The sequence below is a fragment of the Bactrocera neohumeralis genome, chromosome 3 (genome assembly GCF_024586455.1).
Source record: "Bactrocera neohumeralis isolate Rockhampton chromosome 3, APGP_CSIRO_Bneo_wtdbg2-racon-allhic-juicebox.fasta_v2, whole genome shotgun sequence".
Taxonomy (NCBI): domain Eukaryota; kingdom Metazoa; phylum Arthropoda; class Insecta; order Diptera; family Tephritidae; genus Bactrocera; species Bactrocera neohumeralis.
Window position 1 is genome coordinate 16,620,955 of NC_065920.1, and position 20,069 is coordinate 16,641,023.

General features: G+C 37.6%; 1 long non-coding RNA gene across 1 annotated transcript in view; it reads left to right on the forward strand.

Annotated features, from left to right (window-relative positions):
• The first annotated feature begins 665 nt into the window (after positions 1-665).
• The window catches only part of LOC126753672 (uncharacterized), a 48,857-nt gene continuing 29,453 nt past the window's right edge, over positions 666-20,069 (forward strand). The window contains exon 1 of the long non-coding RNA XR_007666206.1: positions 666-1,385. This is a non-coding gene — a long non-coding RNA (uncharacterized LOC126753672). The remainder of the gene's footprint in view (positions 1,386-20,069) is intronic.

Below are 20,069 nucleotides of genomic sequence, written 5' to 3' on the forward strand. Positions count from 1 at the left end.
TAGCGATTTCGACAAAGGAGCGGCAGATCGATATCTCAAAACTGAGAGTTTGTTCGCATATAGCCAGACAGATGGACGGACTGCCAGACGGATACGGCTTAGTCGACTCAACTCGTCGCGCTGATCATTTAGGTATATAACGATCCAGGTAGATCCTCGAGCAACATTTAAAATACTATATGACTTCAAACCACAAATGCCAAAGAATAATCTTTCGAATGATAACAAACATTCCCCATTAACTTTAAAGTTTCTGCATTTTTTCTTTAAAAATATGGAACTTCGAAATGTATCACCCTTTACTTTATATGATCTCCGTCGTTTCTTTCTGTGTCTTGTAAACTGTTCTGGGAATAAAAATCAAACATTTAACTAACTGGTAACCAGAGCTGTCATTGCATCAGAGAAATTCTCTTAAAGATTACCAAAGAAGAGGAAATTCAAATTTATCTGTTAAACTCATCAATAAAAAGCGAGTGGTGGATTAAAAATTTATTGTACAAATTTAGAAATAAGTAGTAAAATAATTTATAAGAAAAGCAGTAAATTTGCCTGAGAATCAATGCGCGAGAACACTTTTTCTTCACCAACTGCACTTACTTTGATGCCCATCTTCTTTCTCTTTCTTGACTCACACAGGTGTTCTAGCCACACGCTCACAACATTAGTATAACTACTCAAATGCTAATTTATTTGCTTATCAAAACATTAAAAAGTGATACTTATCGACTAACCGAAGACATTCTTCATTATAGAGACAAAACACACAAAAGAGTTAACTAAAACTCAATAAAGGCAACAATGAACTGAAGGCAGAAGAAAAAACGAAAAAAGTACGCCAACAAAATTAACAAAATATTGAATTTCATAGTAAATAAATTTTACTAAAAATTTGTACCGAACACGAATCAGCAGAACACGAAGAGCAGAGAAAATTTCACAAGAAATCATAAAAATTTTGATTGCTTACATTAAAAAGGGCCGCAACAAGACTCAAGATTTAGCTGCCTTTGAAAAAGAGTACACTGAAGACACTGGGTAAAAACACGATATGGAAAAGACGTCGAAAAAGCAACAAAAAAGAATATATAAACAAATAATAAAATAGTGTACGCCGTTGTTGAATAAAAGTAATGAATTAAGAAGCATCATTGTTGATGGGAACACGGCATGAAAGCCAATCAACACCAACAACCAAGTGATGGGTTCGTAAGAATTACTGTTTTCGGGCGATAACTCATCTGCTAACGATAATGGAGTGAGTGAAATTGGCGCGCCAGTAAACATCGTGAGTATGTGCTTCGACCTCTGCGCTTACGGAAGCATCTTCATCGCACACTCAACCGACCGCCTGAACACTGACGCACGGGAACCCTTGGATGCTGGTGAGTTTTTGTTTGACTTTATCTATTTTTTTTTCTTTCTGCCTTCTTATTTTAATGATGAATTAATCGTTATATAAAATGTTATAAGACGCGCATAATGATTAACGTGAAATGAAATGCATAAAAGTGGCAGGGATGCTAGGGAACCGAGCTTATGAGTACATTAAGGCATGAGTGGGGTTATTACATACATTTATAGATAGTCACAGATGCTAATAGTGAGATATTGACAGCATGGGAGAATTTACATATGTACATATATATAGATAGTTTTGTAAGAATTACGTACTTAACTATATGTATATACATATATCTGATTGTCTTCTATATATAGACTTGCAAAAAGTTTCACAGAGTACGCTTTTATGCTTAAATTCTTCAAAGTTTTGCAGGAAATTCAGTCTGAAACATTATCTTGAGACAAATCGGCGGTAGAAGTGAAAATTAAACAAGAAAAGACCTTAACTTCGGTTACACTTTGGGTATAGACCCTTAATAAATACACAAAATTCCTTAAAGAACTCGAACCAATCAGTTTGTATGACAGCTATATGCTATAGTGGTCCGATCTGGTCAATTTCTTCGAAGATTGAACCGTTTTTTGGACAATACTCAATGCCAAAGTTCGTAAAGATATCACATCAACTACAAAAGTTTTTCATATGTACCAGCACTTGGTCCCGTATCAGTTGTATGGCAGCTGTATGCTATATTGTTCTGAATTGAACAATTTCTTCGTAGATTGAACCGTTGCCTTAGGCAGTAATCCGCAATGTGCCACTGCAAGTCACTTAAGCACCATCTCTAAGGAACCGTCGTCCACCCTGGATCCACATTTGCATTACTTCAGGGTGGCGTTCCTTTTTTCTCATTGAAACATTCACATCTGCGCACCTGTGTCCATGTCCCGTTTTTGACCCGTAGCAAAATTGTTGCGCATTTCTGGACATTCCCCCAGTTCGCTGCGCTCTCCAGCACGGCGCTGATTAAATTGTCCGCGTTTATTGTGCCAACCAGGTTGTTGTTTTTGTTGCAGAAATCTGTCGTGTTGACAGTCCTTGGCAGGATAAAAATCTGGTCCTCTCCTGTTATGTAGACCCAACTGTCGTAGGAGCGAGAGCCAACCAAGTCGTCTACAGCGGTTGTAAAGGCATGACGGCCCTACAATTTTTCTTATGTGTAAACGTCGACTTCTCCGAATTTACGGCTTGTTCATAACTTTAGGTCTTTTATTAGTCTGGCCGTCCATCTGCCGCGACTCTCGTTCTCCCATCTTCGTTGCCATGTTATTATTGTATCTTTCTTTATTTATTCTATTTCGCTCTTGTTATGTTTGGATGTTTTCTTCAGCTTCCACAGCATCTTCCTTTCGCATGTCAGAATGTCGATTGGGGCATTACCGTTTATAACTAATATTATATCACCTGACGCTGTTCGATAGGCTAATGTAACTCTGAGGGCTGCGGTGTCGTCGACATTAGGAGCTTAATCTTTTCTTGGCTCGGGCCGCCTAGTTAGTTTACTGCTTTTTTGCTCTAAGAATATCATTAGATGTTTGCACACTTATTTCGAAAGCTATGTAGTTTATTTATTAGCAGTAGGGGCTCTGTTTTATCCGTAGGAGGTTGTCTGAGTCGAGCCATGCTTGCGTCCGTATTAAGCTTTCTTCGCGCTTTTCTATGTCTCCTGCTGTAGTCACTGCTGCAATGTCGTCGGCGTAGCCAACTGAGTACGATTCGTCTGGCATTTCGAGTTTTAATATAGCGCCATAGCTGATGTTCCACAAGTCTGAGTCTAGAATAAATCCTTGTGCTACTCCTGCCGTGAACGCTATCCCTCCCTAGCTTGTTATAGCAGTCTTCTGTTAGCAAGGTAGCTCCGCACCACAGCTCTGAGGTTGTCGGGGATTTCAAAGCTACTTTTGGAAGCGTCGATCATATTCAACCATCTAGCACTGTTGAAGGCGTTTCAGACATATAAAGTCACCAGAAACATTATTCTTTTGTATTTATGCCATCTATGATGTGCGGCTTCTACAGTTTCAGTGGCGCATTTTATACCTCCTAGAGTTGATCGACCGGGTCTAAAGCCGTGTTGTCTAGGAGTGAGGTATAAAAATATATTTTTACTATCAAAATAACTTACGATATTCTCTAAAACACCTATTATTTATACCTCATGTCGAACTCTCATTTTGTTTTATATTTCTTAATTAAACTATCGTAACTGTAATATCTAGTAGGTGAAAAATTACCGTAAAGTCTTCAACAAGTACTCTAAAATTTGTTTTACTTGTCTTACAAATATGTTGTTACAGTTTTACTTTGATTTGGCAGTTAGAAATACTATTTCTGGCATCTAACAGAAGATCGCCTCGATCAATCAATCCGGAAAGTTCTCAAACTAAAAATGTATTGCCATTTAAGCCTATCATTGTTAGGTTTTAAAACATTGCATTACTTTTCAGTCAAGGTTTTATTTAGACGAGGGTTTCAAAATATATCCATTATGTTATCTGGAACCCTAAGTTCGGTCGCGAATCACCTGCTCAGCTCTTTTCTTCGAAAATATGTTCTATTTCACTTAAACCCTTTCAAGAACAAAATTGTGACAACAACTGCCCGGATACCTAGCTAGCCTTTTATGGTATTTGTCGGAATCTGGCAAGCCTAGGATCTGGCAACTCCCAATGTTATACATACTTTTATACATACTGAGAATATACAGTAACTTAAAATATTCATCTCGGTCAAAATACGAAATAGAATTTCGAAATTTTTTCCTACAATTTTCGACGTGTATTAACTCAGCAACAGTGCAACGAAGAACTTTGTTAAATTTTTAGCAAGGAAGCTCCATCAAGGCACGCTATTTATCAATGGCACGTCGAACTCAGTAGAGAGCGCAGATTACTTCAAGACAAATTTCGTGAAGGTCGTCCTAACTCAGTTGTTCTGAAAACTATTGATGATGCGCGCAAACTGATATTGAAAGATTGTCCTGTGATCTATCGCGAACTAGCATACATTCAATATCTACTTAATTTATTGTAGTACTTATTGAAATAACGAGCTGTAATCGTCGCGTATTGATGCACGCTCCTGGAATCCTTACTCTGGAACATCTCTGACCTCGCCTCATTTCATGAGAAGATTCTACGGTTTTGACTTTCAAAACTAGCGATCAATTATCAAGCGCTTACTCCGAATTATGTATTACTTGCTGGACTGGTCTTACTTTGGATTTTGTCAACACCAGCAGTTGACATATATGATATCTGGTAATTTTCTTCGAAAATTGTAGGAAGTTGCGGTGATCCTTCGCATCCTTCGAGTTATTCAATGTAACTTCTCTATAATATTTATTAAAATTTCTCAAGGGCAGACCTGCTATACTTCAGTTCTTATAAAATGTAAGAATTTCTCAAAGCGAAGAAAAATAATTTGTATACTATTATCAGATGTACTTGAACTTTCTTTTTTGTAAGAAATAGCGGAACCCCCTCTCATTATGAACACATTCACTCTTGATATTAGATTCGCCTTCGCGTCTAATTTCATTACAGCTGCAACACATTTATCTTATCAGAATTTTGGAATTCAAAAATTGTCAACGACACACACACGCACACATACATACATACATATATATAATGCGATGCACTTTCAATTGCAAACTATATGCTTTCTACAAAAACAACAAAAACTACCAGCAAACTCCAATTTGGTACGCCCCATTACACTTCAATTCGAGTGCAACACACACATGCATCCACTAGGTGCATTTGTGTTGCCGTGCAACATTTGTTTAGACTAAACACATTTGTAACAATATTTGAAAACTAATTTTAGATGCCTTGAAGTGCAGTGAAACAGTCATCAAAATCGAAAACAAAACATAGCTCAACACCGCGAGTACTACCAGCCACCAAGAGCAAAGACAAATAAAGCAATATGGCATCACCTTAGGGTGGCAGACTACGTGCAACGGCATCGATCGACAGTTGAAATATTTTATGCAGTGATTTTTGACGTGTGCGCGTGATTTGTCATTGACATTATTATGAACTGTTCGTGTCACGCGAGTGTAGAAATATGTCTTCAAATTTATTTTGTACGCTAGATACATACTTGTATGTACATATGTTTGTAGTAGATATTCGTAGGTGCTTATGCTCGCCCTCAAAGAAATTTTTAAGAATTAGGCTTCAGAAATATCGAATTTGTGAGATCGTATATTTCTTCAGATTCACCCTTATCTCGATAATAATATGCTGAAGCATTATTTCCGGATAAAAAAAAAAAAAAATAAAAATATATCGAAATGCTGTCATTTCGAATATGATTTGGCTGAATCTTTTGTATACTGCACATATTGGTCATTGTACACCCTAGTTACCTCATCTGACACCAGTTATAACCGACGTACATATGTAGCCTTACCACGACGTTTTCTGTTTAACTGTGTTGGCGTCTGACTCAAGCTTCGTTTATTAGCACCAATGTCCGTTTGCGTTACTAGGCCTTGAGAAACGGACCGTCTATATTCCAGCAGAGTGATTTTTTTCATGTGTTTGATAGTATACGACATAAGAATTAATGAACGTTATTTTCAAAAGCACTCAAAATAATCTATGCCGCCATTTTTTAAATCGCCTGCCTATCCCGTAGGTATTTCGCAGCTGAACTGCATAGTCTATTCCACCCATGAATGAGTTGTAATCTTTAACGGCAGCTGGACAATGAACATGTATTTTCTGGTCTTTTTGATCCCTTCTCTTGACTGTAGTTTGCTCAGTGCCATCAAAATTAGACGCCAATCATTATTATCTATATATTCATAAACAATTACTCAATTCATTGTTGATCATGAATCAAACTCGCCTCTTTTCATATGTTTTGTTTGGCTTCATGTTTGGAGGAAGTCCTTTTCGATTGCCTCTAATTGTTCCACATGCAAACACTTTCTGAGTTTGGAAGAACTCTTGGAGTCTAACGGAGGTAAAATTGTTATCAAAGTACATGTGTATACATGTTCTTGCCCACTCATCTTCTATGAGGGACAAAACCACTCTCTTCCCGAGACCAAATCCACCGTACTTTGCTTCCACAGTTTCATCTTTTCTTTGGTATATTTGGAATTTTTTTAATACATGTAGCTATATTGATCCGACAAACACCAGCTTAATTTGTTTCATGGGGCAATATTGTTTAATGGAGTTTCTGCCCTTGAAAAGAATCATAGATTCGTCAACTGACAATTCCTTGGTTCCGTGATACACCTGCTGAAAGCGTTTGTTCAGAGCGTCAATCATAGGGCGTATTTGCAATAGCCGATCTTCGTTGTTTTCCGAAGTTTTTGAATTATCATTAACATGTAAAAATCTTAGTCTTGAGCCGAAACTGTTACGGGACATTGTTTTGGATATAACGGGTAAAGCTAGGACTTCACTCGTACGCCAGTAATATCGCCAACTGGAAGTTGATTTTAACCAATAAAATAGTTGATGCCAAGAAATGCAAGGAACTCACTTTTTTGAGATTAAATGCTTTTTTGTTTTATGCCGCATACAAATTTAATTAAATATGGTTCCTTCAACAATAGTTTCAAAGTACGGCAAGAAAAATTGTGTCAGCGTGTCCATATCTTAAAAAAAAAAAACAGCTAATGACCCACTAATGAATCAAACTGTGAAATCTCGGTTGTTTTCTCATTGTTTTTTCATTTCCGCAATGGTTCGCCAAGAACTGCGTTTTGAGGATTTTCCGGCTTCGCTTGTTTCTTTAGCCATGATTTCATTTAGAACGTCACACAAAAACTGATCTTCATTGCCTTCTGAAATTATAACTTGGTCTTCTTCATCATCAGACTCTGCATCCGTGTTCGATTAATTATCTATTGGAATTTCTTCTAAAATTGAAGCAATTTCATCTTCTTTTAAAGATTTGCCGTAAACACGATCCATGATATACTAAAGTTTTATATAATTACATATATGAAAATATTGTATGTATATGTTACTGTCAGAAAAGCAAGATATAGCTATTTCTTACTTGAAGAGATTTTTTTAGAGCTGTCTAAGAACTTATTTTCAGAGCAACGAGCCAAAAATTCGTTTTTTTTTGTTCCCCACCCTAATATACATATACATATGTATATTATATCTGAAATATGAGATTCTGTTCCAAAAATGAACGCATTTTTTTATACCCTTTTTTAACAAGATTTCCAATACCATTTTATAATATAATTATTTCCGCCTCTCAAGTGGGACTTATTGGGAATATTTTGTTCAGCAAATTGTGATTTGGTACCAAAAATTAAAAGCCAGCCACTTATTTCCATAGTCCACATTTGAAGTTCATTTTGAGCTTAACCGTTGCGAAATTACGTTTGGGACCGAATACTGAGATCTATACAGTTTTGAGAACACATTTTGGTTTTTCACATATTTCGAGATATATTCTAGCAAATTCTGTTCTATCAAAAAATTGTATTTTTTACCTTATAAAGACTTAATAAAACGTTTCGATCTACTAATGCCAACGGAACATGGTTCCTACAGGCCCAACTCTCATTTATACTACGTACGTACACACATCAAAGATGCCATCAGCTACCCAGTTGTCAACAGCCTGCGTTCACTTTAACCTCTAGATAGCAGTCAACAACAACTGCATATCACAACAACAACAATAACATACAATGAGTTTGACAACAAAATATCGAATTTTATAAAAATGAGTTTCTTTTTCTTCCGCGTGCTGCGCTTCCGTCCACTCGCAACCCCCTGTCGGCCCACTATCAGCTTACTGCGCGCCGCCACATTTTCTAATTGCTTTTAAAATGTTTCACTTTATATAAATAATTGCATTTTTGACATTTTCTCGAACGTACAACAACACAGCGCAGCAACAATAGCTGCAGCTTGCTCCCCACAGCAAAAATCCCTGCGATCAGTCAGTCACTCACTCAGTTGGCTTCTTTTGTTGAGGCTTCTTCTATTTTGAGTGCTCGGTGTGTGTGTGTTGTGGATTTTCGAAATGGTTTTCAAAGCTAAATTGAGGCAGATTATGGTTGTGCGGCAAGCCACCCCCTCGCATCGGCTGCATGGCACCGCAGGGACTTACGCTAATTGCCTCGGTGCGTGGTGCAGTGTCGCGCGGCAAATGCTTTTGGTTAATTTTGGAAATGCTCGCTGCGGCATAGTTTGAAAGTCACTGCCATATTAATTTAATTTATGCCTGCCATTTATTATTTTCTAAATTGATTTGGAACGTGCCATATTGTTGCATTATAAATTTATATATGAGCAACTTACAACAAAGCCGACCAACGCCAACCATACGTCCATGGCTGCTCCTCCGCCCTAACTGCCAACTCCCGCATCTCATGCCTCGTGTTCTCACTTCCTCTCCCGCTCTTAATGTCTTAAAAATCTGGAAAATCGAAAGCGTAATGTAATTAGACATTCCATAAGCACAAAATTTATATTCACACTCTAATCGAATTTATTGAAATCACAAATTTTTATTTGCTTCTAAAATAGTCGGAACTCTGTCGTAGTTCTATGGTTGTAGACCCGAAATCTCTTATGCAAAATTTTCCAATTTCAATAAAAATCAAAAATTATGTGAACTTTGCTCATTTACGCCATTAACGGTGACAAATTTAATACTCACCTCGGTGTGTGCCAATTTACGACCGTCAGCCGAAGTTGTTCGTTTGAGGAAGCAAGCAGATCTGATCAAAAGAATCAATAAAATATCGAAAAGCCATAGCTATAAAGTATGAGCGCTTAAGTTCTATAAAGTAAGCGTAAAGGCCGATACCCATACCACCTATCTTAAGTACTCAAACGATAATGAGCTTAAAAAACGAACGACAATAATATATCGATGACAATCTAAAATAATTTTCACTAGAAGATTGGATTGATACTACTCATGGATTTTACCTAGAAATTGTGTAGAAATCTATTTGCAATGCCATCAGTATGCGACATTAAGCTTTGGCTTCATCTATTCATAACGACCACGACCAAAATTGACATGCTTTTATATGAACCCTTTAAAGACAAATTTTTGTTTTTACGGGTGGTCCCAATAGAGGTGATTTTTTCAATAGCCTTTTTTTGACAGCTCTCGCGTGAGCTGTGTCAAGTTGTTTTGTTATTTTTGTTCAGTATTGTTTGGCATTTCATCATGGAAAGACACTTAGACCTGACCTGAAGCCGCTCGACCCTCCCTAGCGACATCGCCTTTACTCTATGGGTTCTTGAACAGTTCCAAGAAGATCCGACGTTTTCGAGCCAAATTTAGTTCAGCGATGAGGTCCATTTCTGACTCTATGTGTATGTAAACAAGCAAAATTGTCGCATTTGGGACGAAGAGTAAATTGAAGAGATTCAAGAGCTAGGCGGGTGGAATCATCGATCCATATTTCTTCAAAAATTATGTCGGTAAGAACGTAGTCGTCAATGGCGATCGTTATCGTTATTGCGCCATGATAACCGACTGTTTGATGCCTGAAATTGAAGCTCAGGATCTCGGCGATATTTAGTTTGAACAAGACGGCGCCACTTCCCACATATCGCTTCAGTCAATGGATTTATTGAGAGAACACTTTGATGAGTAGATAATTTTTCATTTTGAACCGATCGATTGATCACCAACATTGTGAGATATTACACCGTTAGAATTTTTCATGTATTTTTTTTCTCTTATAGATAGAAAGGTAATCTATATCTTTCCTCTTTTGCCTTTCACTCTCTCTCTCTGTCTTTCTCGCCGATATAACGGAATGCGTTGAGTTCAAGTTTACCATTTGGTATATAGTGGGTTCAAATTGCGTTGATGGTGAACTGACGGTTTGAGAGATAATACCAAAAATTTGAGTGCAATTATCACAGCTATAAAAAAGATTCTCGCGAAAATATGATCTTAATATTTGTAAGACCCCATATTAGTCATATAGCTGAATCCATTCTTAAATGTTTAATAACGACCTGTCGAATCCATATAATTTATTTCCCCTAGGAGCTTCAGAGCATCAGCTCTAATAAAACCAAATTTTTTTCAATTCAACGCAATCTCTCATAAGAGCTTTTCCTCATAACCTTGCCTGGGTATTTTTTTGCTAAGTGTACAAGCAACATTAATTTGCCAACAATGACCGAACATTGATACTCTTCTTATCTCTTTAAGATACAGAAGCCCCCATTTATGCCTTAATCGTAAAAAATAGTGATTCCGTTTTGCATTCTTATCATCATAAGAGCTAATTTTATGACAATTTTATTGCGTTAGCATTTGCTGATAAGATAAGCCAGCGGTTAACCGCTTTTATGACTGGTTCGAGTTGACTTGAAGTGCGCCTAAAGGCACTAAAATTAGAAGTGTTAAACAAAGCTTGCCAATTTGGTTGAATGAGAAAGAAGAGAGAGAGAGAGTAAAGTATTTGAGGAGTATATAGTACATATATTTGAAAATTCATAATTTAATGGTTGGAAGATTACTTCGCTTTTTTGCTTCTAATAAAGACTATCACTTTAAATATCTTCTTTCGCAACTTCTTTTAAAATCTCATCAAGATTTCTTTCTTTGCTACTTTGTAATTATCCAGTTTGGGGAACCATTACATCCCATGTCAATAATTTAGTGAAATTTTGGGGTTGAAACACTCTCAAACTTGCAGTTTATTGACCTTCGTTTGTAAGAGTAACTAAACGCGATTTAAGAAAGTTCAATTGTCATGTCAAACGGGTGGTAGTAATGTGCGTATATTTGTATACATATGTATCTGGTACGCTTGTAGACACCTTGCGTATGTGTATATGTCGCATACACGAGCCTGAAACACTAGCGCAAGTCATGAGGGGAGGATTTGCTCAACTCGTCCCTCGCAGAGAGATGGTTGTGCCGCCCAACGACGTGCGTCGCAGCTACATGAAAAATGCGAAAAGTGCTGGAGTCGGGGGCGAAATAGTGGTGTCAAGTGATTTGTTCGCATAGTAGTTGGATTAGAGCTAGTCGAAGTTGCTTTCTATTGCCTTTAGAGTCTTGTAGCATTACACCGTACAGAATTGGTAGATCAAACATTGACAGCTGCGTCTTAAGAAAAGTGAATTAAATTGTAATTAGCAGAAAATTTGCGAAAATATACTAAATATTTTAGTGTGAAGGTGATATAACTTCCCAAAAAAGACTAAAAATTTCAATTCGACTCTGTAGTATCCACTCGTTTCCAATTTAAAGAGGTTGGCGCTAGAGTGTTCTCTCTGGCAAGCTCATTAGTTGTGCAGTTTACGGCTTAAATTTATTAAGTTAGGTCGGATCCGAAGGATGTACTCGTCGGTCCGAAGGATGGCTCGTCTACCCTGCACTCTTCAAAAAACCTACACTTACATCTTCGTAATTTTTTGTCTTAAGTAAGTGTGACTAATATTTTCGATATCTGATCTTTCCCATTCTTTGGTCGAAGTCTATTTTATTCATTCTTCCCTAAAGTAGTGGTTCCGATCCGATATTTGCGTTCTATTGAATCCGGTCTCACCAGAGCGGGAACAAGTCAGAACTCCGCCGCCTGTTTGCGGTTAATTACTGGTTGGCTAGACCTCAGGTGATCATGGCGAGCGTTGGTCAACTACTAGCATTTATGGAATCTCAAAATCTTTCCGTATCGGTCTGACTAAGGAGATCTTCGGCCTCACAAAATTTCACCTTTTCTTAGTCTAAGGTTATTTTAACTGATGATTGCCTAATCGGTTCTATGATGGTTCAAAATTATACCGTATTCCAGTAGCTTAGAACAAGACGCACCTAATTTTAAATACTTCTTTTAGAAAAAGACCCAGATGGATTAATTTCATTATACATATATAATTTTTTGTGGTATTTCACGACGAAGGGAGAGAAAGAAAGATTAATATACTATGTACTATAAGTGTTCTTAAGGTTTGCAAAAAGCGTTGACGTCCTATATGACAAATACAGCTCAAATTAAACTGTACCTCCATCTGACATTACTAGGGACCGGTAGGTCTGGCGTTACAACCGGCCAGTAGAACCTAACCTAACCTAATATATCCAACCAGTGCTACCACTTGATGCTCGGAGATTGGTATTTCTGTGGCTCCCCATTATTTTCACGTAAACTTATTTGAGTTCGCATACATAAATTGTCAACCTAATTAAATCGTGTAGAGCTAATCGGGTAGAATATGTCTATTAGACCCCGAAGTACCATTTATGACTCGATAACATTAAATTCCGAACCAAAAAGGATTAAATCGTCATAAGGTCAATTCAAACATACTAGACCTCATAGAGGCCTGTATGCAAAGAGGCAATTATATTTCTCATATATACTTCTTAACATTCCTTGAAAGCGCCCTCTCAGACCGCCCATATACACCTCCCCTCTCGTTAGCACTTAGTATTCACTTTATTCTCCTTCCGTTTGACTGCATAAATTTCAAATAAATTCCTCAAATATTTGCACAACAGCTTCCTGCTGTCATAATTATGCATTAATACGCAAACATATTGACTTTGCCACTTGCCGCGTACAATTTGCCACCCACACTGACTGACACACGCAACACGCGCTATGTTGCGAATAAAATTGGCGGAAGCGTGTGTGGCATGAGGCAATAATATTTACATAAGTCGCCATAAATGCACAAAATCATTTCATAAATGGTAATAGATTGAACTGTGTAAACATAACGCCTTCCTGCCAACCAGCCACGTGCCACACTTTTCATACGCTGCCTACAAAAACACACTTCCCTTTCAGACGACTTCCTTCCGCCAGCCAGGCCGGCGGCGCATTTGCATTATCCTTTGCGCTATCCTTTTCGGGCGTACGATATTAATAAAGTTGAATTACTCATAAAATTATAGTAACACCAGAGGCGCTGGCACGCACCCCTCGCCGCCACAGCTACTGGGGTGAGCTGTTGTTATCGAGTTTAACGGACGGGGGCACATACTTTTCCGCTTTCCACTTTGTTCGCACATTGTCAGGCGCCGCGATTTCCAATCACTTCATCAAAACAACCCCACGAATTATGAAATTATTTTCCATAATGTGAATATTAAGCAGCGAGTGTGTGTTTGTGTGTCGAGCTGTGGCAGGATATGCGGCGCAGTGAACATGAAGCGCGTGACCTTGTTGTGTTATTGTTGTTGTTTTTGTTTGCTGTTTTTGATGTTGCCGTTGAGATTGTTTTTACTGTTGTTGTTGTGATTATGACTGCTGCTTTGATATTTTTTGTTGTTGTGTTATTGTTGTATTATTTTTAATTCTTTTGTTGTTGTTGTTTTTGTAAATTGTTCTTGTTGCAAAATGGTTTTTAAAACTTTTGTTGTTGTTGTTGTAATTTCTTTTTTGTTCTCTGTTGTTGTTGTAAATATTTATTATGTTTGTTCTTGTTGTTGTTACAGTTGTTGTTTTTTGTTCTCACTGTTGTTGTTAATTTTTATTGTGTTTGTTCTTTTTGTTGTTGTTGTTCTAAACGTTTGATATTGTTTTTATTGTGTTAGTTCTTGTTACAGTTGTTGTTGTAAAATTTTGTTGTTGTTTTTGTTGCAAACGTTTGATTTTGTTATTGTTGTTGTTGCTGTAGTACTTGCTGTGCTCACTCTCGCACAATGCCACATGTCACATGCCTTGTATGCCACCGTTAACCAGAAGTCAACTACTTGTCACACACACACTCATACACACCCATAGACACAGGGGCTTGCACCCCTATAAATTTATGAATTTTTCTTGCTTTCAACAGCGCATTATGATTTTTACTTTTGTTGTTGTTATTGTTATTGCCATCATATTCACAATTCATAATGCTGCTTTTGTTGTTGTTGCAACACTAGGCTGAGGGTTGCTTATTGCAGCCGCGTGCCGCTATTTAGTGCCCACTTGTATATTACACATTTCCATATTTTCCATGTCACGCTGACAGACGAACAGACAGACTGGTGGACGGACGGAATAAAGTAGAGATATACATAAGTGAAGGCACAAGCAGATGGACACAGAGTCGCGCGTTTGAGACATGGGTCCTTATGGAAGTTGTTGTAGATATTAATATTTATAATTGTATATGTGTGTGTACGTGTTTGTATGTAAGTTGTTTAATGCAAGGTGGTTGGTTGCTTGGCCAAGGTTTCGCTGGTGGGGTCTCGCTTATTGTCCGCTTTATCCTGTCATCACTTACACGCTCGCTCCTTGAGCATTCCTACACAAAACATATATATGTTTGTATGTATGAATGTGTGTGTATTTTAAGTTATAATAGTTGATTTTTATCATCTTCGGCGATGATGTAATTTTCCGGTAAATATATCTAGTTGATATATGAACTCTCTGTGCAACAAATGTAATCGTTCTTTAGTGACTAACCCAGGAAATGCGCTTGAAATCGTATGCCATCTCGTCGGAAGTTATTTGTTTGCGAGTTATGAAACTAAAGATAATCTGTGGCCGGTGGTAAGTTCATCGAAATAAGTGGGTATATATGTATGTATGTATATATTCTTGTGAGAAGTTAATATTTAGAGGGTTCCTTTTAACCCCTTTTTTGCACTAGTAAATATAATATTTGGACATGATTGTAAAATCTTTTTTTAAATTACCCCTTATTCCTTATTAGGTGCTAAAGTGCTGATAGACCTGTATGGTATTGTTTCCTAAAATGTTTCTCTGTAAAATAAACTGACAATCATTGTTGTGGGCAAAACGATTTTTTTTAGAGATAGTGATTGGTATTTCGGTAAAAGGTTCGATAGCTTTGTGAAAAGAAAGCCTGAATAGGAACTATAGTATCCTAACAAATAAAATGATCGTCTTTGTTTGATTCGTTGAATAGGGAAGTAACAAAAACGCCTGAATGTAAGCGTCCTCGATTATACTTCTTGCCCTCCCAAGTGCGTCTCAACTAGCTACCATTCAATAACTCACTGGATTTATTCCTAATTCCTAAGTTTCTTCATCTTTTCATCTTAGACTCTCAATCTCTTTTATATTAGAACATTGCAGCCCGTGAAAGATATGTCTTCACAACCAATTGTAAGCTAGAGATTCGTAGATGTACTGTTCTATCACTCTTCTGGCACGCTCTGCATTCTGCCGATTCCGTTGTTCCAATTTTTTGAAGGTGAGATTTCAGGGTTAAGTACTCTACTCTTATGATTAGATTAATGTTACTTAGTTATCTCTTTCCTAAAATTATGTACCATCTCGTCCGCTATCACACTACTCCAAAACGATTCTGCAGTACGCTCTTTGTTGGTGGTATTCCAAAAACTGAGTCTATCCTCTAACATCCATTGCTTCAAGCAACCATTTCCATTTATACCTCTAACTGGGTAACCAGATGATGTTTACTGAGTTTACTACTAAAATTCTGTTGATAGTCTGAGGCTTTCTTTGCTGTGAATTGCCACTGAACAAAACTGCCCTTGCGGCAGCTTTACAACTTGACACATCGTTGAACAACGTTGGTTCTACCGATAAGTTTAACCATGCTTTGTTCTTCCCTGTTGGACAAAGAAAACATAGTTGTTATTTCTCCAAAATATTTTTTTTCACGGTCGCATTGTCAATTTAACACGATTTTGGAAACAAGATCGTGTAACAGTGAAGAGTAACGCTAAGCCTAAGTCCGATTGTCCAAAACCTTAAACCGACTGTCTGTTTATCATTAACTATGATGAACGCCCGCCAATGTTACTAACTTATTCGCAGGTTATCTGATATACTACTGTCGAAAACTATGATCACTGGTTTTGATTATAAGGTCCTTTGGCTGCAAGCACATTTAGGCTCGAATAAATTTTAAATTGTAGAAAAATTTCAACATAAAGCTTTCAGTAATAATCCATGGTTCTCCAAGAGTGTTTAACATACCCCCCATTTTAGGCCTACTGCAATTATGTGGCAACAAGAATCCAAACCCATAATGGGTTGTAAGATCTGTAATTAACGGTTCCTTGACATGCAGCTTCGATTCTTTTGTGGGCAGCTTCGTTCCTTCTATGGGCAGCTTCTTAACTCACGTAAAGCAAGTAAAAGTTCGACTTTTGCTTAAGAGCCGATCTAGACCCCTCAACCAAGACCTAAATGTGACATTTTGATACAAATTGAAAGCCAATGGTCCTATCTGCGGAATTACCTTTTTTTAGCCTCAAGGGGCGGCCATGGTTTTAGTGACAGAACTTTCACATACGTAAGACCCTTAAATCTTATATTTTCACTAATATTTGGATTTGATCTCACGCTGAACGTGGTTATTCTACCATCGCTCTTGGCCACAAAAACCTGCGTCACTTACCCTATTTGTTCTTACTTGTCTTTTCGCGAACTTATTCCATTCCTTTGATCCATCTTTTTCAGCATTTTTATGTCCTAAACAGGGTATACTAATATTGCCACGAAGTCTGTAATGTTCGCCTGTCTGTATATATGCGAACTAGCCCCTCAGTTTTTGAGATATCGGTACGAAAATGTTTATGCGTCCGTTTTTCTCCAAGAAGCTGATAATTTATAGGAACCGCCGATATCGGATCACTATAGCATATAGCTGTCATACGAACTGAACGATCCGAATTAATTTCTTGTATGGAAAACTTTTTCATTTGACGAGATACCTTAACGAAATTTGGCATAGGTTATTGATTAAAATAATGGTGCAATCTGCGAAGAAATTGTTCAGATCGAACCACTATAGCATATAGCTGCCATACAAACTGACCGATCAAAATAAAGTTCTTGTATGGAAAACTTTTTTATTTGTCAAGATATTTCCACGAAATTTCGCATGGATTATTACCAGAGGCAAGTCTACAATATTTCAAGAAATTGTTCAGATCGAACCACTATAGCATATAGCTGCCATACAAACCGACCAATCTTGTATAGAAACTTTTTTTATTTCTGAAGGCTATGCCAGTATCAGTTCCTTTGTTTCAGGTTTTAAATTTATTTATATGTAGCTTTAACAATGTTTACATAAAAAAATTAATTTTTTACTTCTTTTTTATCGTGTGAGAGTAAGTCGGCGGCGTTTGCAGGAGGTTCTCGTTTGCATTTATGCGTTTTCTATTGAATTTCTGGTGATTAATTTGATCGTTGATAAATGTGCTGCAGTGCCGCATGGCAGCAACAGTAGTTGTTAGAAGTAGCAACAGCGGCGATGCGGTTGCACCTTGCGCTCTCGCCCCGCGCACTCACACGAGTGATCGAGCGCGGTCTGGATCCCTTGGAGTACTAGGCATTCGAAGCAGTTCAATGCCACTATTAATATTGTTGTCATTGTTACTGTTGCTATTTAGTTGTTGTTGTTGCGTTGCTATTTTTATGATTATAGTTCATTATCACCGCCACCGTCATTGCCACTGTCAGCCATCAAGCGATCACAAATAGAACGCCACGACACAGCACAGCATAGAAGGAACTCATAGCTCATCAGCAGCCGAGCACAGCAACAGCAACAACAAGCCATCCATCGTTCGATCGCTTTGCGGCAGGGCATTGAAGCTTGTTGCAGCAGTCAGCAGTACAATTGTTGCAGCCACATGTAATTGTTTGTGGTAGACACTTTGTAGAATTTTGCTCGTAAAATCTTGGCCACATACTGGGCCACCAATGTTCGAAGGCTTCATAATTGCTGTTGATGTTGTTGGCTGATGTTTGGCTGTTTTCTATGTTTTTATTGTAATTTTTGCTGTTTTATTGTTGTTGTTTTCGGTTTTATCATTCACATTGTTTTGGTTTTCGATGTTGTTGTTGTTTTTCAAGTTGTTGTTATTCCCCATGTTGTTGTTTTTCTCATTTGTTGTTGTGTATTGTTTTCTCAACAACTTTCAACGCCTCAACTCCTGCGCACCTACTACAATTGCTGCCACCTTTCCAGCCCTGCTTAGCCCATCCCATCCATACATACACACACACACATACGCACATGCACTCGCTATTTCCACCGCTTATTGCTTTCATTTTCGATTTTTATGACTTTTAATTGATGTTAGTTTTTCCATAATTTATGTATTGTCGGGGGAAAATTTTATAGCTTAATTTCTAAACCTTTTTAATTGCTTATGTTTCCCTTGAAATATTCCCAAGGCACACCAAGGCACAGTGCTGCCATATTAACTATAAACAAACTTGCTTTTAATTTCACCAGAACGCAATTACATCTACATCCATGTATGGTGGCATGATGTGTGTGAAAAATGCGTGAAAATGTTGCATGACATTTATTGTTGCCGGCTGCCAGTTCCTGCTGTTGTTCCACCGGTTACTCGCTGCTGCTCGCTCTCGCTTGTTACTCACTACATCAATAACTGAATCGTTGTCGGTTTATTTTCACTAATATTGATGTGTTTTGGTGGAATTTTGATTTCTTGTTGGCGATTTTATGTTTTGTTTCTTCTCTGGAAAATTTTACGATCGAAATGTGGCCACCAAAGTTGCGGTTTTTGGTTGATATGAAATGTTTTGATGTCTTCATTATTTGGTGGTTCATATTATATAATGTTCTTGGATGTTGAAAGACTATTTCTATAAAATTTTGGGGATCGAGGAAGGGTAAATTCTAATGCCCAGAAAGTCCACGTACAGTTCTCGCAAGAAGCCGAAATACAGTCTTACTTTTCAACAGAATTTTCATTGACTTTTATACATCCTTTATACTATTATCAGTCTTCTCTTTGTTACCATTTTTAGTATGCTTTATTTTTTGCTTAAAAAAAGGTGTCTGCCTTGACGATTAACATTTCCTTCCCGGCAAATTTCTTTCCAGCGTTCGTTCTTTGTTTTCGCTATGAGGAGAAGAGAAAGTCGGCTGGAGACCAGATCCGAAAATTACTTTGTAATTTACGCAGTTTTTTTTGGCTGTGCTTTGTCTAGTTTGCGTATTTTTTCACTTCGCGTACCCAAATATTCACGAGCGATATGTTCAATATATTTTATCTCCATCAACTTCATTTTGCTGTTATCCAAAATCATTTAGTGAACTTTTGAGAAAGCGTCATCTTTTGAATGTGCACGATGTTGCTCGGTTTGGAGGCTCATATGGACTGTGTGAGATTCACCAAACCACATAGAAATTAAGACTTCGCCCAACGCAGGGCTCAGACAAACACTTACAAGTCACGTTTTGCTAACACCAGCATTTTTTGCCATAAAGATAGGGATTCTTGTTTCGAAAATACCAAAGAAATGTCAATTAAATGCTACATATTCCACGCGAATTACTGTCCGGAATCTTTAAACATACTGTACATCCTCTCCTAGAAACGATGTGAGAATTTGAATATGTCTCAGATTTGTCTGTGTTCATCTGAATTGAGAAACCTTATATCCACATATTAAATATGACCTGGATTGTCAGCCCTAGATGATTTCGCCAAATACATAAGTAGTCCAGTAGTGAATCACAAGATGCCATTGGAGTTCCTACCCGTTCCTATTCCGCAATTATTGAAACTGAAGTACCTGTTCTAGCAAGCTTATCAGCCTTACATTTTCCTGCAATACCGCTGTGGCCAAGGACAGGTCTAATTATAAAATAACTAAATGCAAAATGTATTAGTCTAGACATCCTTTTATTAGTCTTGAGCACACAGTGAGCGAACTTTAGGCTAATATCGCTGCCCCACTATCAGAGTGGATAGT